At 42.5% G+C, this 22667-nt stretch overlaps 1 protein-coding gene across 1 annotated transcript in view; it reads left to right on the plus strand.

The window, feature by feature from the left end:
* The window catches only part of KCNH3 (potassium voltage-gated channel subfamily H member 3), an 873803-nt gene that overhangs the window by 490431 nt on the left and 360705 nt on the right, over nucleotides 1-22667 (plus strand). The gene's annotated exons all lie outside the window — the stretch shown is intronic.

Below are 22667 nucleotides of genomic sequence, written 5' to 3' on the forward strand. Positions count from 1 at the left end.
AACTCTGACGGCATGTAACTGCAAACATACAAGATACTGCATTATCAAACTCATTCCCTATCAGGATATCTGCAGGGGCATGCTCAAACACACCTACTTGCTTGCTTCCTTTTCCACCCTCCCAGTCAAGGTGAACCCTAGCCAAACGTGTTTGAAATGGGGTTCTTCCTAAAGCTCTGACTGTAGTAACCTGCCCAAGCAAGTAGTGCTCCTCTTTAACCATTGCAGGCTTCACAATGGTTGGGTCAATGGCTATGTCTCTCTTAGCAGTGGCCTGTTTTCCATCTACTAAGACAGGATATAACCTCTTGTGGTAGTTTGTTACCCTTGTTGTCTCCAGACAACATACTGCTGGCATTCTGTCATTCCCACTTACTGGCTCTCCCACCTTTTGCTCCCCACCTTGCCTCCATGGACATTTATGTGTTACATTTAAAACATTTAACCCTTGGTCCCGGCCATGTACGTGAACTAGTGGCGTCCCCTGCTACTGGTGGACTCTGTTGGGCTGGTTTAGGCTGCCCACCATGGGTTCCCTTAGACACATGAGCACCAATGGCTATCCCTTTCTTGTGCAGTGATGCTCTGCTTGCTAGGTATAGGTCTCCCTTTTTCCCCAAATTCGTCTGCAGTATTGCATTCCCTATCAGATGTACACATGACATTAAGTTCTAATACAGTTATAATATAAGCATCTTATATAGCTCATGTTGATATTCACAAATGACATATAATTATTTACAGATTTTCAGATAGCTGTGCTGGCAGTAGCTCCTTTCATGACAGCAGCCATAGAGAAATATATCTGTCAGCCGAAGAACACTGAATTGTCTACCTGTTCTGTCTGCTTGTTGCTGCTATCAGCCAAAAACAGTTCTCTATTTACCTTTCATCTTTCTAGTCTGGTTTATCTAGTCTGTGCTCATTCTTTCTGTAACTGTATTGCATTTAACAAAATTTAGCAGTGAAGAATTCCACTGTCCCACCTCTCCTTCAATTAAAAGAATACTTCTTGTCTGTCCTAAAATATTTACCCATTAATTTCAACTGATACGCACTCATATCTCTACTCTCTTTTCTATTAAAGTTATTTTGTTAGTATTTTATCAGCTTATGTAATGCCTCTTTCTTTTGTTTCTTTCTTTCAAAGTAAATATGTTTAGTTCTAACTCAAACATTCACTTCTATTTATCCTACTAACTCTTCTCTGCAGTCCATCAGCCTTACTCATTTTAAACCATAAGGCCCATCCGAATCTGAAGACATGTGCTGTGTACGTGTAGTAAAACTTTAGGCCCTGCCAAACCAGATTTCTAGCAATACATTACATCATTGTATTTGTAGCTAAAACCCTTTCTAGTGTTTTGAATGATTTGTTGTGTTACAATAAACATTTAATTTCTTCCTCTCTTTCTTACTGTATTCTTATTATATCATGCCAATGTCTTATAATTTACTCTCTGGTTCCTAGCACCACAGTGCATCACTTTGACAATTACTGCTAATAAAGTTCAGTTGCCATTTTTCAATGTTGCAGTTCCTTGTGATTAACAACTACCATATGTTGGTGTCACTTGCCAAATAAGTTAATTCTGTTTTGCATGTCCATATATGAAAGTGAATAAGGATACACTTGAATGAAGTTTATAATGTGAACAGTTCTTGTACTTTTTATCTGTGACAGAATTAAAATTCTTAAAATGTGTAGCTAATGCATTAAGTAGGTACTAGTGTCATGAAATGTGACTTGTATCCATGTGGAAAAGAATACTTCAGTACTTCAAAACGTGAAGCATTGTATCTTTATTCATTCATTCAATCTTTAGACTGCATATTTTCTGTATTTGCAGTACACTATTTTGTAGAGTTTAGGTTGCAATTACAATACATATGAAACAAAATATCACATGTCATACACTGGATAGATCTTACCTTATAGTGAAGTGCATTGTACTTCCGAATAGAGAGGAAATCTGGTATTCCCAAACCAAAGAGTTTAGTGGGCATACACAAAGGCAGATCAGTGTGGCTACAAGTCAATCCTGAGTTTATGCATTAATGACCACCATTTTTTTTTCATTAATATATAAAAATCATATGATTGATGTTTTTTAGCATCATATCTTTTAAAAAGAATATTGCACACCTCTTACATGCTTAAAAAATAAATGTCTGACAAGCACATTAAAAATTCTTTATTTGTTTTACTTTCCACTGCTACTCTTGCAGTAGTGTAAACTGCAGGATTTAATATACTGCAAATGCATTACTATTGTCCTGGGTTTACATATGCATAATATATCTAAAAGCCTTCCCTGCTGACTCTTAGCGATGCAGAGAGATAGAATGACAGTGATGTACAACATTTTACAGTGCCTTTATTTGTTAATTTGCGTACCAGGTTAGTTAGCCCCTTTACAGCAAAGAAAGGGTAAAAAGCTCCATCAAGACACAATGCATTATAAAATAATAATGTGTCAGTCAGTCTTACTGATCATCAATACAGGCACATGTCAAATACCTGATCCAGATACACTATGAATAACTGAATATAAATTATCGGAAGAGTGATTTTTTTCAAACCTAAAACATCTTTTTTTTTTTTGTAGTCACTAGTCAAAGCAGCGTCACTCCCAAGGTCGCAATACACACTCAAAAAAAAATCTTTTTGTAGGCAAAGCAATAAACTGTTCTATCAACTACTACAACCATAATAGGCAAGATAATGAATTCCAAATATAAGCAGCCAGTAAGAAAAAAAAGTTTTTGCCTGAGTGTTCCAAACCAAATTTCAGAGTCAATAGCAATCTCTCACCAACTAATTGGAGAGATTTAGGTGGATAATAACGCACCAGTAACTCCTTAATGTAGGAGGAAAGCAAATCATGTGGACTAGATATGTCAAAACAATAATCTTATTTATATTTCTGTCATGAGGACACTCTTGATACCAATGGAATCCAGTGCTGACTGTGCAGCATGGGAACAATTATATAACACACTGAGCAGATGTTGTACTAGAGTATTCTGCAGCATCCAAAGGAGGTGTTCAGGTCTCCAGTCTCCAGTCACAGTTTAAGGGAATTGCAGTAATCCAGGTGGAAAGAAACTCAAACATGAGAAATGACAAACAAGTTTTCTTGAAGGAATCGGGTGCTTAATTGGAGTAATGGTCCTCAGGAGAAACAAATGGAAAATTTACCTACAACAAACACTTGCACCTCAAGTGTAAACTGATTACCAAGGGTCATGTCCCAACTTCACATGAGATAAAAATTCCAGCCTATTCACTCCATAAATGGGTCCACTTTGTAATTTCGAAACTTCAAAACCTCGAACATCACAATCCCAAGGTTCAGATGTTTGAAGTTTTGAAATCCTGAAACTGAACAATTGAGATTGGCTGACAATGCAGAGCAGTAACTTTACCTTCCCTTCTGTAATGCGATCTCAAAGTTGGTATATACAAGTACCAGGGGGTGTGGGGTGCAGGGGTGCCCCCCTGAAAAAATGTGATTGTGAATGTTTTATTGTTTTAGTTTTTTTTTATTTCGAGATTTCAAAACTTCAGGCATCGGGATTGTGATGTTTGAGGTTTTGAAGTTTCGAAATTACAAAGTGAACCCCTCCATAAATAATAATAAGGCAGAAGCTAGGAGTTATGGATGGCCTACATGAATGGTCATGAGCCCCTGCCTTCTTTAGTAATGGGTGCTAACCCTAACCCTAATGCTATCCCTTCCCTCACCTCTAACCTTACACCTTATCTTCATAAAAAAACTTCCCATAACACTGCCACAATTCAGACAAATTTGAAGCGAGTGTTGGGGGGGGGCAGTAGTGATAATATTAGGAGGGAAATAATTTTTCTTTCTCAAAATTCTTTCATTCAAAATTGTTTGATTTCAGTATTGTGTATGTTCAAACCCCCAGACTATAGTGATCTTCTGTAGATATCTCTGAGAAAGGCTGGTTGTAGATTAGGTGGGGTCCAGGACAAAGACTAAAGATGGGTCCCCTTGCTAAGCCTGAATCAAATTACTTTATGTAGTTAAGTGTTTTGTGGCTCCCAGACTCCCAGAATCTCTGAGGATATGGATACCCTATGATGTATATTTTGCCTTATTTTTGAGAGAAAACTATTCTTTTTTATTAGTAGCCAGTAGAGTTATAAGTATGTGTCCCCAATATTATTTGCATCCACAGCTAAAATAAATCATATTATTTTTTCACACATGCCCACAGTTACTGTCACTGCCATTGACAAGCCAACTCTATCAGGTGAAGCACAGAGCCAAGATTTCAGTCAAAGAACCAAGCACTATGAAATTAACATACACATGTGTTGCATTCTGTGCATCAGTTTATTTCATGAACATCGTGCCAAGACCAGTTAGTGGATTTGTGGTACTTACATTTACAGACTCATCACCAACCCACTGTCTTATCCATGATCTGGACAAAGAATCTATGTGCCTCAAAATAACATAGATCACCCCTCCAAAGGCCACCACAGCCACGGTTGTTTTCAGCAGGACAATTACAGCAACATTCCTTTACCTAAAATTACATAAATATAATCTGAGCCTCTCTAGTCAAATGGTACCCTAGACAGCCACCTAGTCTAAGGCTGGTTATATGTCCAGTCACCTGAGTAGCAAATACAGCATATATTAATGCAAAATCCAATGTGTGAATGAAGTGAACCAGCACTAAAGCTTTCTGTATTACAGTTAAAGCAAGGCACGAGCTGGCAAAGAAGCCTGATGGGATTGGTTTCATTAGAAATGGGGAGATGAATGGACATGAAGTATGTTTCTAACAAAGTACTGACTAGATATAATTTCATGGTATGTTTTGTAGATTTGTGGACCATTCTGAAAAAGTTTTGTTATGCATAGCAGTTAAATGCAAATCTTAGATTACTTTTTATTAACTCATTTTATTTAATTTTCTCTTGCTCACCCCAGGTCCCTCTCAACCTTTACACACTCATAGCCCTACTAGGTTACTGTGTCATGTGACCTTGGAAAGACCCAGAGATCATGCCTAATAATAAGAAATCTGAAGTAGTTAACTTCATTTGGTCATCAACCTATGGGTTTTGGATCTGATACGGATCCGAGCCAGCAGCTTTCCAAGCTAAGATCCGAGCTCCAAGATCCTCCCCCTTATCCATACTACACTGCAACCTCCTTCCAACCCTCAGATCTTGTTTGCCGTGGCTTTGCAAAGATGTTATCTCTGAGCTCCAGGCAGGTAGAATGGGATCTCTTTGGTCTAGCTTTAACTGTGCGATTTAAGTGTGTGTGTGTGTGTGCGTGGTTTAGTTCTTTCCCTTTGTTCCTCCCTTGGTTTTACCACAAAAAAAAAAAAAAAAAAAGTTTAGAGTTGTAAACTTTATCTTAGTGAAGGCCTTTCCTTCCTGCCCTTAGTGTGTGTGCGTGCGTGTTTATCTAGGTTACTAGTTAGCCTTTGCTTGTTGTACGGTGGCTATGTCGGACTCCCAGAAGCTGACTTTTTCTAAATGCACAGAGTATGGCCATAAGCAGTCACCGGCCGATGGTCACACTCTGTGTGTCATGTGTTTAGGGATTCCCCACCTTACTTCAGGCTGCAAGATTTGTGCAGCCTTTAACCCTCGGGCTCTGTGGGATCGCAGGGCCAAGTTGATTCTGGCTGGTCTTCTCTGAGCGGAATCGGCGGCTTCTTCTTCAGCCATGGCTGTGGCTGTACAAGCTTCTAGTTCTCCTCCCCTGTCCAGGACTCACACTCCCACTTCAAAGCAGGGTGATAGGCCAGGAAGGAAAAGCACAAAGAAATAGAAAGGGAAAGAGAAAAAGAGAGAGAAGGAGACAAGGAGAAGGGGACATAAGAGACCAGTGGACTCGGATCCATCGCCGCCCCCCTGCCAAAGTGGTCTCTACGCCAGAAAAAGTTCCTATGCCCTCTTCCCCTTGGCTCCATTCTCCAAGATTCTCCCCGGAGCCAGAGAAGGTGGCTCAGCCTGCTTCGAGCTCATCCTCGCATTGGCCCTCCTGGCTGGTTTTGGTGGCATCCTCCAAATCCACGAGAAGCCTCTCTGAAGCTGACATGGACCAGATGATGAGAAAGTTCTTGCAGACTCAATTGCAGATGGGAGTGTTGCTGGCTCTCCCTCCCGCCGGAGTAGGGAGTTCAGCACTGATGTTTGCCCCCATAGCTCCTTCTCCGATCCATCCCCGGGTTTCGGAGTCCCTTAATCCGAATAGCCCCAGAGTAAGGGGGTTGGCACCAATAGTTCCTCCAAACTCAATGCCGGCCATGCCCTTGAATTTTTTGGATCCTATGTCGGATCTAAGCTCTCAAAGCCGAGATCTGGGTGTCAGATCCGAGGTGATGAGTGTGTCATTGGCTCCAGTGTGGTCGGGACATACCATCCCTCTGGGTCTGATTGTTCTGGGCTCAGCTCCGATCCCCTGATCGGATCTGAGGGGCATGGTTACTCATTCCACCAGTTTCAGGGAAGCCGGTTCCCCTTGGGCCTTCGACGTTGTGCAGAAGGTTCTCTCAGGAGGATCAAAATCCCTCACTCTTTCCTTGGAGTTTGCCCCTGCTCCCTCACAGTTGAGTATGTCTTCTGTCATCCAGTCCTCCCAGGGACAGCCTGTGTCTGATATGCCCCAGATGGTTCCCCTCGAGGAATACGAAACTGTTTGTGAGCCCTCCAGGGAGAGCCCCCCCGAGGATGTCCCTCGCAAATGCCAGTGCAAGAGGTGGCACATGGACTCCCCCGAGTCCTTCACTGAGGATACCGACTTGGAGGAAGGGGAAGGCTCCCCCAGATTGCCTCCCAAAGATGTCTCCTTCAGAGACATAATGAAAATTCTCCAACAGAGGGGAGGCTGGTCCACCCAAAAAGCTTCCTCGGATGAGTCTGTATTCCTGGAGTCTTTTGAAGCAGGCCCATCTACCTCTTGGGTGTCCACCCTGGCTGATCCTCTGGTGGACCTCATTACCACCAGAGCTTGGAAGGAACAAGACACTGTAGAGCCAATACCAAAATGGCCAGATAAAGTGTTGAGTCCTCCTACTGACAAGCCTGCATTGAGTAAGGGTTCCCCAGTTGATGCCATGGTTTTGGCAGCGGCAGCCATCAAAAAGGAACTGGCACAGAAAAGTTCCTTGGTCCATCCTCCAGACAAAGACTCTAGAGCGATGGATCAACTCAGAAAGCGGACGTATGCTTCAGCTACCTTTGCCATAAGGGTGCTGAACTATATGGCCCACGTGATTAGGCTTCAGCGAGATGTCATGAAAGAGTAAGCAGAGTCTCCCCCGGAGTACACTTTGGCTGAGAATAAATGTTCATTCTCAGCTCGTATGGCCAGTCTTAAGTTTGTTACTAACACGTCCATGCATTTACTCTCTCACACCACCAAGGGAGCCACTAGGATGGCCAGGTCCTGTATTGCCATGAAGCGTCATGCCTGGCTCCGGCTTTGCGATTTTTTGGAACCTTTCCAGGCATCCTTCGCAAATGCCCCTTTTGACGGTTCGACCCTGTTCAGGAAGACCATCCGAAAAATGCTAGTCCAGAGTGAGAAGGATGGGAAGACACTGTCGGTCATCGGGATCTGCTTCTCCAACCCTCAAAGGTCCTTTTCCAGGAATCAGTGAGGGCAGAAGAATTTGTGGTTCTCAGCATTCCTGGGATGCTCTGGACTCCTTTTCCCCTAGAGGCAGAGGGGGAAAAGGTGGACACCAGCCCAGAGGTAGAGGGGAACCGAAAACTTCGGGTCACGGGAGCCCTTTTTGGATCAACCCGCACAGCAGCCCTGAGGGGTTGCCCAACTGCTCCACTCTGGAGGCAGTCGGGGGGGCATTTTTTGAAGCACCTAGCTCAATGGGAGTCCATAACATCAGACTGCCTTAAGAGTGGTCTCTGAACCCTTAAGTAGTGGAACAGATCTTCCTCAAGTGGTGTCAGCCTTGTTGGGATCTCTTTGCATTGGCGTCCAATGCGAAGTGCAGCGAGTTTTTTGTTCTGATTCCCCCTTGAGGGGAACCCCCAGAGATGCTCTTGTCCATGCTTAGCCACCTGGTCTTCTTTATGCATACCCCCCGCTACATCTCATGACAAAATTCCTACAGAAAGCTTGGCGGTTGGGGAGCAGGATTATCCTCATAGCCCCTTTCTGGCCTACGGTCTCATCTAGTAGCTCCACCCTGGATTTTGGATCTCATTCTGAATCTCATTTGTCATCCCTCGGGAATTCCTCCCCCGAATCTAGTCAGCCTCAAGCTTACTGCTTGGATGCTCCAGTTCCATTAATTGCCGGGACTCCTGGTCTCTCTTCCCCCCTTAAGTCCATTCTGGTGGCAGCACACAAGTCCTCTACCAGAAAGGTGTACCATAGTAAATGGAAGCGTTTTTCCATTTGAGCTTCTCAGAGAAATTTGGATCCCTTTACCGCTCCTGTTCCAGCGGTATTAGAATTTTTGTCTCAAATTTTCCAGCAGGGGGCCTGCTCTTCCACGGTGAAAGTCCAGCTGGTGGCTATATCCCATTTTCATGTAGGAGAAAATTCAGGTTCTCTAGCTGCTGCCAGAATTTGTAAGATCTTTATCAAAGGTACTTTTTTACTGAGACCTCCTATTAAGCATCCTTCCCCTCCGTGGGATTTGACCTTGGTTCTTCAGACCTTAGTTGCGCCTCCATTCGAACCTACAGAATCAGTTGATTTGAAATTCTTGTCATGGAAGACAGCTTTCCTGGTGGCTATTACCTCAACCAGGAGAGTGTCGGAGCTTCAAGCCTTCTGTATGAAACTCTCGTACTTAGTTTTTCATAAGGATAGGGTGTCTCTCAGGACTAACCCTTCTTTCCTCCCTAAAGTCGCTTCAGAGTCAAACATTAATCAGTCTGTTAATCTCCCAGTATTCTTCCCTAATTTTCAAAATAAATGGGAATACAAGCTTCATTTGCTGGATGTCCACAGACAGTTCCACTTTTATTTACATAGGACTAAACATTTTCATAAGTCTGATCAGCTATTTGTTTCCTTTGCTAAGCCCTTTTTGAGAAACCAGTTTTAAAGGTGACTCTTGCTAAATGGATTTCACTTTGTATTTTGCAGGTGTACAAGGATCATGGATTACTAGAACCAGACAGGATTCATGCTCATTCTACTCGTTCTATGGCTACTTCTGCTGCATTTTGGTCCAGAGTTTCCCCTGGATGACATTTGTTCAGTGGCTACCTGGGCTTCCTCTCACACTTTTATTATTCATTACAAGTTGGACATGGTGTCTAGTGGAAGGGCTTCTTTTGGTTCTGCAGTGCTTCGGAATATCCTTCCTTAAGGTCCTCCCAAGAATTTTGGTAGCTGGGGACTCTGTCCCACAGGTTGATGACCAAATGAAGTTAACTATTTCAGATAAAGAAGTTATGTACTCACCATAACGTTCCATCTGAATAGACATCATTTGTCATCAACCTTCCCTCCCTCCTTCCCCCTGACCTTGGTGGTTTACGTCTGTTCTTGGGATCAGAGTTTCTGGGTCTGGTGAGCCTAGTTTATGCATTCAGGTCAGGTTATGTCTCTTGGGTTGATGTGCATCACGCTGTGGGTGGCAAACACGAGCTGAGGGTTGGAAGGAGGTTGCAGTGTAGTATGGGTAAGGGGGAGGAGCTTGGAGCTCAGATCTTAGCTTGGAAAACTGCTGGCTCGGATCCATATCGGATCCGAAACCCATAGGCTGATGACAAATGAAGTCTAACTACTCAGATGGAACATTATGGTGACTACATAACTTCTTTTTTTCTGGCTGATGGCCATCATCTGGACCTTTTCAGCCACTCCACAAAACACTTATTTTGAGCTTGGCCTTAACCATGACAAGAAAGGGTTAAAGGTATGTATATGAAGGCACTATTAACCAACAGTGATCTAAACATTGTATGGTTTAATGTGAGGAGAAGGGCAGAAAAACAAAAACAAAGATGTTGGTGTAGGATTTCAGGGGCTGGATTACAGTAAGCTTTTTGGGGAATCAAAAATGAGTAAGTGAACTAAAGGCAAATTCAGTAGTGAACATACTACACAAATTAGTCAAGGCAAGATGGGATATTCAGGGCTGTGAAAAAGGGGTTCTAGGAAAGGTTAAACTGGTTGTGTAGAAATGTTGAGCCCAAACTTAGGTGCAGAGTTGGCAGGTAAGATTATGAGAACACCTATTTTCTTCTCATCACCTCTCTTTACCAGTGGAGTCCCTCAAACCCCTATCCTCTGATCTCAAAACTGACTCCAGTGTCTGGTTCATGAAATGTGTAACTGACTGCCAATATGGGAGCTTTGTCCTTAACCTTGCTGATGCCACCTTGCTTAAAAGGCACTTAATATTACACAAGTGGGATAGTATGAATGACTTTGACTTTGACTAGCATCACAGAATATTGAGACTATGAACTGTTAACAAGCTGCTTCTTGTGGTGCTGGTTTTATTTCCTTGGCTTCCATTCAAATACTGTGTGACCTTGAATAGGTTTCTTAGCTAGATAGTGCTTTGGGGAAATTGGGAAACTGAGATGGGCTCCTCAGTGGTCTCCCAGACTGCATGCCTTGTGACTATCACTTCAAGGATGAAATGCAGCTTTCTGATATTTGGAAAAATGCCATACCAGCTTTATAGACTACTGATGGGCAACTAATAAAAGTTGGACAAAATAGTAAACCACCTTAAAATCCTTACGGATTATAACCTTACATTCGACACCCATAAATGTGATATTATCCACAAAATATATGATTGTCCACCTGATCCTATGTGGGGTTAATAGCTATACCAGGAAAGTAATTGTCTCATTGTATACAGCTTTTATCAGACCATTTATAGAATACTGCATCCCGCTATGTAACCTACTCTTTTGCCATCTAGTCTAGTTGGAGCAGGTACAAGGAAGGTACAAGGATTCCTCGCAGGGAACTGAAGGACTTTTAAGTCTTGTCTTGTAGTAAGAGTCTACAGCAACTATCACCCTTCTTTCTATCTTGTCACCAAGGGAGCCCGCAGGATTTTTTGCAGGGGGGTGCAAACACAAGCCCCGCCTACACTTTCCCACCCCTATGTTGCCCCGCCCACTCACCCCCCACCCACCCACCCACGCAGCCATTCCAGTGTCCCATTACTTGGCTATTTCTCCCCATTTTATAGAAATTGTTCAAATCTGTGTGCATACTTGTTTTATGCTTTACGTCTACAATGACTGCAGATATCTGGATTTCATTTACAACTTTTATTTTAAATTTTATAGCACAAACACTGACAGACATTTACTAAACCTAAACAAAGCAATAGTCTTACAATGAAAACAGACTTAGCATTAAAACTTCTCTACCTTTGAAACCCACATTCAATGAAACAGCATCGAAACCCACATTTCACGAACATGCATCTGGCCAGTGGCAGGGTAAGTTTACCTTTGGCCCGTTTCCAAATCATAGGCTCCTTGCACACATTTTTAGAAACATGCAAGAGTTCTTCGATTCACCTTACTGACTATTATACTACATAATAATTGAATTATATCCCTTGTATAACACAGCACCACTTGTTAGAGCGTGTTTTAAATTTATAGTTCTGAGCATCTTTCCTTTAAGTAATGAAACAAATGATATGAACCAATAATGACAGCCTGCCCAATTCAGAACATTTCAACCATAAAGGAACACTCAAACTTCTGTCATAAAATCCACCAATATCAATTAGTATGCAGAATCTCTGCAGAAGTAAAAGTCATCTGAATAATTCCACATTAAAGAGATCTGAAACCAATGAAGAGGTTGTTGCTAGAAAAAAAACGTTATATTTCCGTGTTTCATTTACAAATTCAGTGCCTGTTGCCCTTGAAGAATAAATTGCATGTGCTACATTAAAATAAATGGTGAGTTGATATATTGCGATAGGGAATGGGTGGCAGGCTGAAAAGCAGGTTCATAGTTATTAGGTGTCTCATCCAAAGGAGGACATACTAAGAACTGCAGTACCATACCCCCTTAAAATACAAATGTACATGCTGCATGAATAGAACCTACAGCCCTTTGCATCAAGATGCATGTATGCTACCTGCTGTGCTAACACTGCTTTAAAATTCTATACCACAATAATGATACCATTTGCTAAACAAAACAGTTGCACATAAATTCCACCTGTTACAGCTAACTAGGGCATTTCTCTGTCACACAAACACCTCAACTTTAGTGCAAGAAATACATAAACAGATTGATTTTTTCAAAGTTACAACAACTGTAAACTCTGTGAACATGGTGTGCATTTGCTTTTGATAGAAAGGTATAAGGGAACTCATGGCTATGTATATAGTTGAATCTCTCTGTACTGAAGTACTCCCTACCATGATGCTGCTTAACTAGTGTGTTTGCATTCAGAAACTTACAGTTTTTATACTGAATTTTTATAGCTACATGAATTAGAAAATAACCAATTTCCTTTTCAGAGCCTAAGCTAAAAAGTACACTCCTTACAAGCACTGCTTCCCCTGGTAAATATATATATATATATATATATATATGGGTCTACTACTAATGCCCGACACGACGATTCCCCGACAGAAAACTCACCGACGCCAGATGACCGACAACACACAAACCCGACACAAACCCGACAACGCAAAACACCGAACATCATTACACCGACACTACATAGCATACACACTAGCCCTGACCCAAACCCTAACCCTAAGGTCCGACACTATCGCACACTTCACCTACCTGCACCCTAACCCTAACTCACTTAACCCACCCCTAGCCCAAGCTCCGACACTAACGCACACATCACCTACCTGCACCCTAACCCTAACTCACTTAACCCACCCCTAGCCCAAGCTCCGACACTAGCACATCACCTACCTGCACCCTAACCCTAACTCACTTAACCCACCCCTAGCCCAAGCTCCGACACTAGCACACACCACCTACCTGCACCCTAACCCTAACTCACTTAACCCACCCCTAGCCCAAGCTCCGACACTAACGCACACACCACCTACCTGCACCCTAACCCTAACTCACTTAACCCGTCCCTAAACTACAGTCCCTCACTAGCACACACTTACCTTACCCGAACCATACCTCCGACACGAACACACACTCACCTTTCCCACAGCCTAATCCGACATCCCACAATCTCGAGCACTTACCTGACCGCTCCTAACTCCGTCACCATCGCACACTTACCGCGTCGCGATCGCACATTCCCTTGTCGGTCTTTCCGCTGTCGGCAAATCACCCTGTCGGTACACTTACCTGTCGGTCATCTGGCGTCGGTGAGTTTTCTGTCGGGGAATCGTCGTTTCGGTCATTAGTAGTAGACCCATATATATATATATCTATGCGCATCAGAGACCTAGTTTAAGACAGATGACAGCACTCCTTTAATGCAGGATTTCAATACCTGCCACAAGTTCAGGCCTATCACCAGAGATGAAAAGGTGATGGTGTCTACATATTCTTAAACAACATATTCTTAAACAACATTTCATCTCCAGACTTGCTATGTGAGATAATGACGTGGAATTCCTCTGCATCCAGCTTAGCATTAACAAAACTCCTTACTGTGTCATACCTAACTATAGGTCCCCTCTATGTACCCCATCAGTCCATATCTCCTACCTAACTAATATGGTGTCCCTATGCATTAAGCCAACACCATTATTCTAGGAGACTTCAATCACATTTTCTTCCAAAATTTTCATTTTGAGGAAGGATTATTAGGGGAGAGCAACATTTTGAGCCAAAATTGGGGACAATGGAGAGGTTTGGATATTCCTAATTCTACAAAGCAATTTGCACATACCTCTCAACCTCTTAACGCAGGAAATCTGGACAAGGCTAAATATATTGGGGGAACATACAAACACTACTAAAAATTGCTCTTGTATAAACTTGACAGTTGATAGAATAACAGGTCTTGCATTAGCATGCATTTTTCTGAAGGTTATGACGTCTGAAACTCAAATGTCTCACTTAGTGACTTCATTGTATGAGGAACAAACCAAAAATAAGAAGCAAATATCTATTCATTCTGCAAAGATATGGACAACTGAGAGGTATAATTCAACCAGGGCTGTCTGAGTTTGCTCCAGTATCACATAGTCCCAACACATCAGCGAACCAAACACATAAATACACAAAAACATACTCTGAGGCTCTAAATAAAAATCTACCTAAGCAACAGAGACCTCCAAAGCAGACATCCAAGCAAACGCTACCTCAAAACAAAACATGCACAACACATAGCCCACAAAGTCAGTGTGCCAAGCAGCCACAGCCCATAAGGCTGAATAACAAACCTGATACTCTTGTAATAGGTGACTCTATTGTCAGACACACTGACATCCCACTCACCAGGCTGAATAAAGAGAAGGTCACAGTGAGCTGCCTGTCGGGTGCTAGGATCCACCACATAACGCAAGCACTCAGGTCACTCCAAAGCAAATACAAATATGACTCAGTCATTGTACATGCTGGTGTGAATGACCTGAGGCGTACCTCCCTGGACTACATGAAAAGAGACAGAGGAGCTCTATGATCATGTAGCCCAGGCTGGTATGACCCTGACCTTGAGCAGCATCTTAGCCTCACCTAGAATGATGCCACAGTGCAAAGACAAAATGATAGATTTTAATAATTGGCTAAAATTTAGGTGTCATTCAAAGGGGATCCAGTGTCTGTCAGCCAGGGATGACATGCTCGACAAGCCAACGTTGCTTCGCTAGGGACGGCTTGCACCCATCACCACTGGGCTTTCGGATATTGGCAAAGGCTCTCGCCACCCCCATAGTGCCTTTTTTAGGCAAGGCTCAAAAGTCAAACCCACCCCCATAGACAGCACAAGGAACAAGAAACTAAGGGTAATGCTGCTAAATGCCAGAAGTCTTAACCTCAAGATGCACGACTCGAAGCTCTCCTCAGTATGGAGAACATCGATATCTGTGCAGTGACAGAAACCTGGTTCAAGGCTCCAGAGAGCACCCCAGCACTACCAGGCTATACCTCATATCATGCTTTTCGACCCCAAAACCCGGACCGAACCACAAAAGGAGGGGGAGTTTCCATATTTATCAAGGATATCCACACCTCCAGGTTAGTGGCATTGCAGGAAGTATCGGAGACCATCCATGTGCAACTAACAGTGGGCAAGACTACTTTTCAGTTTATAGCATCCTACAGACCTCCCTCTGAAAGTCAGGCATCCCACTCGGCTTTCCTGAAAACATTGGAGAACATGAAGATCTCTCCGAACACCATTATATTGGGCGACTTCAACTACCCAAACATTGACTGGGAGCACTACTCAAGCTCCAGCACCTTAGCCCAAAGGTTCCTGGAAATTATAAACTCAAATGCTATGGAACAACTAGTCACCACTCCCACAAGAGGGGACAACATACTAGACCTGATCATTACCAACATGGGGAATCTATGCTCCACACCAGAAGTATATCCCTCATTGGTAAGATCAGACCATAAATTAATTTCACTGGATGACCACATCCCGAACCCACCCCCAGCCCAGAAAACCACAGTGAAAAACTTCTCAAAAGCGAACTTCTCACTTCTCAAAACCAAAGTGGAATCCTTCAAGGCCCCAGGGCCAGTGGAAACTAGGGCCCAAACTGCAGAATCCTATATAAATGCATTCTACGGACATCTCCAGGAATGCATGGATCATGCTATCCCAAACAAAACCAAGACCTAATCATACAAAGGCAGGCGTCCAGTCTGGTGGACCCCTGCCATAAATAAACTGTACAACAGGAGGAGGAAGCTACTATATAATAGAGCAAAATCCATAATAGGGAAGGCATCTCTGATCAGTACTAGCAAAAAATTACAATAACTCAAAATCCTCCAAGGCCAGCTTCGATAGAAAAATTGCACAGGACACCAAAGACAATCATAAGGCTTTTTTCAGTTATGTTAGAAACCTGGGATGCAACTCCCAGACTTGTTCTGAGTTGATTCTAAATGACAAAAAATACACTGAACCCACAGACATCGCCAATATCCTGGCAGACAGGTTCAGTGCAAACTTCTCCACCCTCTCCCCCCCAAAAGAGCAAGCATCTATCCCGGCAGAGGGCTGTCTCCCAAACATCTCTGATGCTCAGGTGAAGGCTGCCCTCTCCAAAACAAAAAACACTGCTTCCATGGGAACAGATGACGTCCCAGGTTGCATCCTACATGAACTCCAAGAGGAACTAATCCCTCAAATAAAACAGCTATACAATCTCAGCCTCACTGCAGGATATGTGCCCACAGAATGGTGTACAGCAACAGTGGTCCCACTCCACAAAGGTGGAGCCTCTACGGACCCTGGAAACTATTGCCCCATAAGCCTGACTAGCTTAGTCTGCAAGGCTATGGAGAGGATCATCATGGAGCTCATAAACAAAGACATTGGGGACCTACAGACACTAGATCCTACCCAGTTCGGCTTTGTCAAGTGATAGAAAATGTCGCCTAACCCCGGCCGCATTTAGCCGATCCACTCATTTACTATATGCACCCCCCCATACTGCATTACAAATACTAGCTCCCACCTGGTTATGTTTTCACAGATTTTTCTATATGTCTACCAGGTTGGCTAAAATGTGTGTGTGTGTGTGTGTGTGTGTGTGTGTGTGTGTGTGTGTGTGTGTGTGTGTGTGTGTGTGTGTGTGTGTGCTTGCACGTACATGTCTGTGTATGTGAGTGCCTGCTTCTGTTGGCGTGCTTTGGAAGTATGGAAACTTGCTTTGAATAGTTGTGAACATATTTTTTGAAGCTGACCAACACTTAAAGGTTTTCATTCTGGACTTGTAGACCATGCTAACTAAGATGTGGTCAGGGGAAAATCACTTGGAATAATAGAGACCCATCTCATTACTCTCAGCTTTGTAAAATACCAGAAAAAAATGACTAAATCAACTAAAAGACTGTTTCTGCAAGTATACTCTCTTTACAAACTACCGACGACGTTTAAAAGGACCACAGCACACTTGTCCTACTCACATGCATTAGCAGTCTCCTTAGAAATACAGATGCAGAAAAATAGGCAACAGTGATCTACAATGACCTTTCTAAAGTATTTTACTCTTTGCACACCATAAAATCTACCTACAAAGTACTGGTTAACAGCACTCTCTCTCTCAACCACTTTCAGTCTCCTCTGGCAAGCATCAGGATCCAGACTGCCTCCAGTCTTATTTACTAGCTTTGTTAATGCATTTGTATCCCTATTCCCAAACTTGGACCACATTCTTCATGCTAAAATCCCACCTATATAGCACTCGGATACATCTCCCAGCTTCATCTATGCAGTACTTTCACTTAACCACTTGTATATATGTTAGCCATGTTAACAGGCATGGGACTTATTATGAATAAAAACAAACTGATACAATGACTTTTGGAAACCCAAAAAGACTTTTGTGAAGTACAGACAGGCTGCATCCTTGCACCCTCTGACAGATAACAATGTTAATGTAATATCAATGCCTTAGAATTACGTCAGGGACACTTGTTATAAAGCCCCACAAACTTTGATGAGATACTAATCTCAGCAAACGTACTCCAGATGACTGCATAAAATAAAACGCTTAAAGACAAGAGAAATACTGCAAGTAGAGACAAACAAGACTTAGGTGGATAAGTAGCTTTGCTTTTTAACTTCTAAGGTATTTGTAGTATCTTGTAGTAATTTATGCACTTTTTTCTTCGTACCATTTGCATTATAATAATAACCACAACAGAACACACTTAAAAAGTTTCTCAGTCCAGTCCACTTCCCAGAAATAATACTAAGCCATGGACAACAGGTTTTACTACCCATGCTGCTCCGAGCAAAGCATGAGTTTCTTACTAAGGCCCATTCATTCATTCATCTTCTGAGACATGTTTTATCCTAGTCAGGATCACTAAGGAAGCAGGGTTTATCTTAGCAATCAGCAGACAAAACACAGAAACCAGTGCTAGACAGGATGCATGTATATGTACAGACAGACACACACAAACACACCATATACAATGGACATCTACCGGCAATTTACAGGCCTCTCAATTCTCCTGTCCATCCATCCATTACCTCCTTTTTGCACATGGTGGTCAGTGCGCCACATCAATAGTGACGGTCATCTAGAGGCAATGATCACAGTGCCAGGAGGCTAGCCCTGCCTTGGCCGTCATTCCATATCTCTCACACACATGGCCTATTTAGAGTGTCCAATCTACCCTACTGCAGGTCTTTGGAATGTGGGAGGAAGTTGGAGCACCTGCAAAAAAACCCTCAGAATACATGGAGGACATGCAGACTCTGCACAGAAGGCACCCAAGTCCAGAATCAAACTGGAAAACTTCCTGCTGTGAGATGACAATGCCAACTGCATCTGTAGGATACATGGAATAAAACTGGAGGTCCATGGTGGCAGAGCGGTGCAGTGGCTAGTGCTGCTGCCTCACACCACTTGGTTTTCTAGTTCAGTTCCCAGTCGATATGCCCTCTGTGTACAATTTGCATGTTTATCCTTTATCTTATCCATTTGGGTTTTCCACAGGGTCTCCGCTCTTCTCCCAATTTCCAAAGGCATACTGATACTTGAAAAAAGAGGGATCCTCTAAATTGCCTGCAAGCATGCTGGCAAAAAACATGCCCTGCAGTGGACTGGAATCACACCCAGATCTGGACTTCCTGACTGCCAAGATAAGCCCAAGCTCGCTCATCACCTCCTGCACTGGATAAAGCAGGTATCCAAGAATGAATGGATAAATCGCACAATGAAAACATTAACCTGCATACATATATATAAATGCGTGTGCATATAAAGAGTCTGCACTTAACGTAAATTCATTATCCTTGTGTGTGCAATGATTCAAGATTTTCGAGGGACTGATTCATGCAACTTGAGAACACTAACACAAACTCACACTTTCAGTACGTTTTCTATGGCTCCTGTAAGAGTTAACAGTGTAGTGTGATATACAACTCTCAGCTGTCCCTGATTTTCCAGGATGTCCTCGACTATGTCACAAATGTTATCTTTGCCCCTATTAATTCCTCCTAAGACTAGTGACATTTGGAGAAATGGTGGTGAGCTACACCTACTAAATAATGACAGTAATTGGAGTTACAGACTTGTTTTACTTCACTATAATTCACATTATCTTATTTTAATAACATTTCAGGTTAACAGTACTGTCTTTTTAAAAAAGTGTCCCTGATTATTTCTGGATGTGTCCCTATTTAGTTGAGAGCTATAACACAACAGTCAGGTACGCCGAAGAACGCATCACCTGCAAGAAAAGTACTTTTTCAAAACAAACACCGCAATAAGGAAATAACACTGAACTGCAATTTTCATTCGGTGGCTGCCTAGCCGTTTTCACTGGAAGTTAACAGCCAGCACCCATCTTTACCAACATACAACCCACTCAGCTCAACAAACTGAAACAGTGCGATACACACTTACTCTGAAAGTGTCCCATCTTCCACTCGTTTCCTCCCGCTTGCGAATCCGTCCGTTTCAATTCCCGCTCGTGGTCCCATTTTCCGCTTGCAAACCCCAAAACCGTCCATCCATGTGAGTTCCCCGCTTACAAAACTCGAAAATATGTGCGCGATGATGTCAGCATGCCCGCGACCGTTCTTCTTAAAGAAGAACACATGATGTCAGCACGGACTTCTTTCTTCTTAATGAAGAACGTCCAAAAAAAAAAAAAAAAAAAAAAAACTTTTTTTTAAAATTATAATAGTCAGCCGATTCCAGGGGGGTGCAAGTGCACCCCCTTGCACCTGCCTGCGGGCGCCCTTGCTTGTCACCTTCTTAAAGAATAAATATGCCTGATATAACATACAGGATACTGAAGGACTCTTGGTTTCAAACATAGTTTCAAATACACTTTGCTTAGAATTTTCTCCAGTAACTTGAAAATAAGAAGACACTTGGCCTGTGTAAAAATTAATGTCAACTATACAGTGAAAAGTAGTAACCTTATATCTCAAAGATTCCCCTATTTGTCATATAAACTCCCCTCCTCCATAAAATTCAACCCATCAGTCTATACCTTCAAGCAGGAACTGGATAGTCCATGGGTTCCTAAAGACTACAACATGAGACCCAGGTCATCAAGTTCCTAAATAGCTAATAGTCTTGAACTTGTTTATGAAACCTATAAACTATAAACATACAGTTACGCTAAAGTTAGCAGCAGCATAGACAGGATATTTAGAAGGGAAAACTGAAAAAGTAGGAAAGCAAAAGACCAGAAAGTAAATAAGGGCAACAGAAGTGCAAGTCAAAATGGAGTTGTCAGAAAAAGATAAAGAAGACGAATAAAGGTATTTTGGTATATTGCAGAAGGAAGAAAGGGAGAAATATACTCAATCATTCTGGGTAAAACTGGGAAGGAATTCATGGAAGGCAAGGAAAAAAGAGGAATTATAAATACTTCATCATAGTCTTCACAAATGAATGGGAAGGGAATATGCCATGCAGGGAGGGGAAAGCAATGGATGGCATCCATAATAGAGAATGTGGGGGGGGGGGGGTTACCGACTACCCAAAGGGATGTTAGGAGAACCAGATGATCTGTCTCCCAGGATCTTTTGGAAACTAGCTATAATGCTGGGAGATCCCCACTAGAGATCTTCAGAGATTAATGGCCAGTTCTGAAGTACCTAAGAACTGGAATGTGGCAAGTGTAACACTCTTGAGTAATAGGGGTGAGCGAGAAAAATATAGAAAAGGGCATCATTTTTAGCTTAGCAGTGGGAGAAATTCCAGAGGGAAAGGACAACAGTCTCCAGGACAGTAAATAATATGGGTTTATAGCCAGAAGGAGCTGTCAGTCATGCCTGAATCAATTCTCAAGAATAAAAAAATGAGTGGACTACTAGTAGATGCACTCTACCTGCATTTCTACAAGACCTTTGACTTTTATCCCACAAAGGTGCTGTTCAGAAAATTGCAATGGAAAAGTGTAGGACCGAGAAACTAGACTTCTGTATGGTTAAGGAATAGGAGATAGGGGATTGTAGTGATAGGAATAATATCAGGAGTCAGGGAAGGGAGTTTTGGAGAACCACAGGGCTTGGCCTTCAGTTTAGTCCTTTTTTGTGTTTGTTTCAGTTGCATTTGAATGGACAGAGGACAGGATTGTCCTTTCTGTTGATGACACACAAATGCCTTCAACACTTGAGGATGAAGAGTCAAAGGGAAACATTTGGAAAGGCTGATCATATTAGCAGACGTCAGCTGACATTCAGTGCAGATAGATGCTAAGTATGTACTTGGGTTGCAACAAGTCTTGTGTGAGGCTGTGATGTAGCTAGGGTGGGTGGGATAAAGTGGTTGACTGCTCCTGGCACAAGCTGTTAGGTAACATGATCAACAGGTGCCAATTGAGCTCATGTGCAATACAGGCATTCATATTCATTTAAGATTCAGTGGCTGACATCATGGCCCTGGCTCCTTAAATGAATGTATTTAGTAAGTAACTGCAGCAAGGAGCTTGCATAAGCTTTTGCTACATTTCACAGGAAGACCACTGTTATCTTTATTGGGCTTTTAACTTTGGAAGACTTTTTTTTTTGTCTTCAGTTTTGGAAGACCATGTTTTTTTTAATGTTATTGCTCCTCAGCTTTAGTTTAAGAGGGTACTATTCTGGAGACTGTCCAGGACACCAATGAGCTGACCTAGCTGCATCGCTTGTATGAAGTAATAGCTGAGCATGGGGAACTGATAGCAAAAGATCAACAATGGATGTGTAAGTTGCTATTTTTGTACCTGGACGGGGCTTCCTGGAGTAGAATAAGAGAACCAAGGCAAAAGCAAACATAATTCTGGAGGTACATCCTAAGGACGATAGACTCTAAAAGCATATAAGTGTTTCTGCTGAGCTGGGCTCTAGTCTGGCCACAGCTTCAGTTCTTGTTGCAGTTCTGGAGGCCAAACAAGTAGAGGGACATCAAACTTTAGAAAAGAGTCCAGAAAAAGGCACCAAAAGAGTCCATGGTAATGAGCAACTTGTTGTATCCCGAGACTGGAGGAGGCAGATCTGTTTTCATAACAGAAAAGAAGAGGTGGGATCACATGATGTGGATGTTTAAGAACATGTTGTAAAAGTACAGAAGGATCAGCTCAAACAGGCAGCACAGGAGGCAGAGGTGGTGGAAGAGGCAGCAGATTGTCAGGGAAGCAAACTTATTCATAGAGAGAGAGGGACGGCCCCATGAAATGGACTATTGGAATGGGTGGTGGAGGAGAAATCTGCACAGACCTTCAAGAAGGCATAGGACATGTGGAGAAAGGGTAAGTAGGAAGGGGGCAGATAGGAGCCAGAAGGTTAAATGCACTGATTGCTAAATAGGTGTATTGTTTCCTGCAGTCAGACAAGTGCAGTGTAACGTGGAAGAACTCTACCATATTAAGGAGCAAAGCAGACACGTGCATAATATTTGTAATATCCTTTTTGTGCAGTTATTGCCAGTGCACATAACCTTGTATGGGCCCAGGGAACAGAATCAGTTGTATAATTAGTAATTATCTTTTCTCGGTTTCTTTCATCCTCACTCTTTTCTTTTTTACCCTGTTTCTAGAGCAAAAGAAGCACTGAAATGTATACATGGT

This window comes from Protopterus annectens, chromosome 9.part0, assembly GCF_019279795.1.
Source record: "Protopterus annectens isolate FY-2018-M chromosome 9.part0, PAN1.0, whole genome shotgun sequence".
NCBI classification, from domain to species: domain Eukaryota; kingdom Metazoa; phylum Chordata; order Ceratodontiformes; family Protopteridae; genus Protopterus; species Protopterus annectens.